Source organism: Rhagoletis pomonella, unplaced genomic scaffold (assembly GCF_013731165.1).
Source record: "Rhagoletis pomonella isolate Grant_MI unplaced genomic scaffold, Rhpom_1.0 Rhpom_scaffold_00009, whole genome shotgun sequence".
Classification (NCBI taxonomy): domain Eukaryota; kingdom Metazoa; phylum Arthropoda; class Insecta; order Diptera; family Tephritidae; genus Rhagoletis; species Rhagoletis pomonella.
In genome coordinates, this window is record NW_023458563.1 from 31149441 (window position 1) to 31151452 (window position 2012).

The 2012-nt window shown below is 30.7% G+C and overlaps 1 protein-coding gene across 8 annotated transcripts in view; it reads right to left on the reverse strand.

Annotated features, from left to right (window-relative positions):
* The window catches only part of LOC118745721, a 163098-nt gene that overhangs the window by 59946 nt on the left and 101140 nt on the right, over positions 1-2012 (reverse strand). The window lies entirely within an intron of this gene.

Here is a 2012-nt window from a genome sequence, read left to right on the forward strand (position 1 = left end):
AAAAATATATATTTTAATATATAAATTATTTATTTTTAGGTATTTAATTTTTTTTTTTTTGATTATAACGTTGTTAAAATCGCATAACTTTTTTATAGAAATTTTGCAACTTTTGAAAACGTCTATTATAAGTCGAAAAACGCAATCAAATTTTGCAAAGATCTAGTGAAACAGAATTTTTGTGAACCAGTATAAATGATTTGCATCTGTTAATATACATCAAAAGAAAGGTAAATCGATTACCTTCCTTTTGATTATAACATTGTTAAAATCGCTTAACTTTTTTATAGATATTTTGCAACTTTTGAAAACGTCTATATATAAGTCGAAAAAACGCAATCAAATTTTGCAAAGCTGTAATGAAACTGAATTTTTGTGAACCATTATAAATGATTTGCAACTTTTTATATATATTAAAAGAAAGATAAATCGATTACCTTTCTTTTGATTATAATATTATTAAAATCGCTAACTTATAGAAATTTTCCAACTTTTTAAACATCTATGTGCAAATCAGTAATACTAATAATAAGAAATTAAGCCAGCGCATATGTATGCATGTCAAAATATATTTACTAATGTTAATTACAAGTTTTATTCATAATATTGGTTATTAAGTATATATATTATGCATTTTGAAAATAAATTTTGCAAAATAAAAATCAAAACATTTTAGGATTTTTTATTTAAAGTTTCAAAGGTTATTTTGAATTCGCTGTGAAGAGAATGCAACCCTGAGCCGGCAGAAGGGGGCAATGCTAGACGAGTGCAGCTATATGTTTTCCTTACGATGTATCTGAATGAGTGCGACAGTGATGCAAAGCTCACACGTACAGGGGGAAAGTGGTGACAATCTGCACACCGCCCATACAAATGTCACCAGTTTTGTCACCAGTTTTGAAGTGACCGAAATCCGCGGTTTCACCAGATTTTTCACCACTTTTGGCTGGCAGGGTTGATAAACTGAAGACAATGTAACTCTGTCGCAACTCTAGTTTTGTTTTCTTGGGCAATAATCGGGATCCCCATACAAAATTTTGCACGCAAACTCAACAACAACGATATGATCCTGATAGAGATCTGGTTCAATTATTACCCCGTCTGTTTGTTTTGTTTCGATGATAATTTGGCCGCAAAGTTTGGTAGCCGTGACAAATGAATTAATACGCAAACAGACAATCTGCTATTGTTTCTTTTAACTTGCTTCAAATAAATAGCCTTTATGTTATATGTATATTTATTTAAATAGATATTATCTCGTAAATATAATTTTTTCCAATTTAGTGAGGTAGTTTTTATAATTTCTTTATCCCCGTGCTAGTAGTATAAAGTTAGTGATACTGAGCTTTATAACCAAAGAAAACACGACTATTGTCGCATGTGTAAACGAAAAGAGAGTGTGGGTCGTTCATGTAACAGAAGGCGTAAACTTATAAGATTATATGCTTGATAAAATTATCGGTTTAGATGAATACCACAAATAAGAGTGTTCGCTATGCAAACAACTTGTACAATATGGTACCAATTGTTACCAAATCGTGTTCGTTTGGCCAAAAAACCTAGTAAAATTTGCAAGGAGAGAGCAAAATTTTGACATTTAATTTGGAGGGGAAGTTGCAAGTTCGTGCTGGGAAAATTTTTGCCAGCCGGATTGTGGCACATGGTTTCATTTTTGTCAACAATAATTTTAATGAAAAAGTTGGTTAAATTTAAAAATGAACAATATTTTTATTGAGCTTTGTACCACGATTTTGTATTAGGAAAAATTGAAAAAGCAACAAAGTCTAAGCGGTAGAAGTTATAGCAGCTATTTCGGAGATCACCACATCTCCTCATCAGTTGTGGTGATCTCCGAAATAGCTGCTATAACTTCTACCGCTTAGACTTTGTTGCTTTTTAAATTATTCCTAATAAACAATCGTGGTACAAAGTTCAATAAAAATATTAAAAATAAAATGTTAATAAGCCACAATAACATTGACAAATTAAAAATGAACAATCGTGTTGCGATT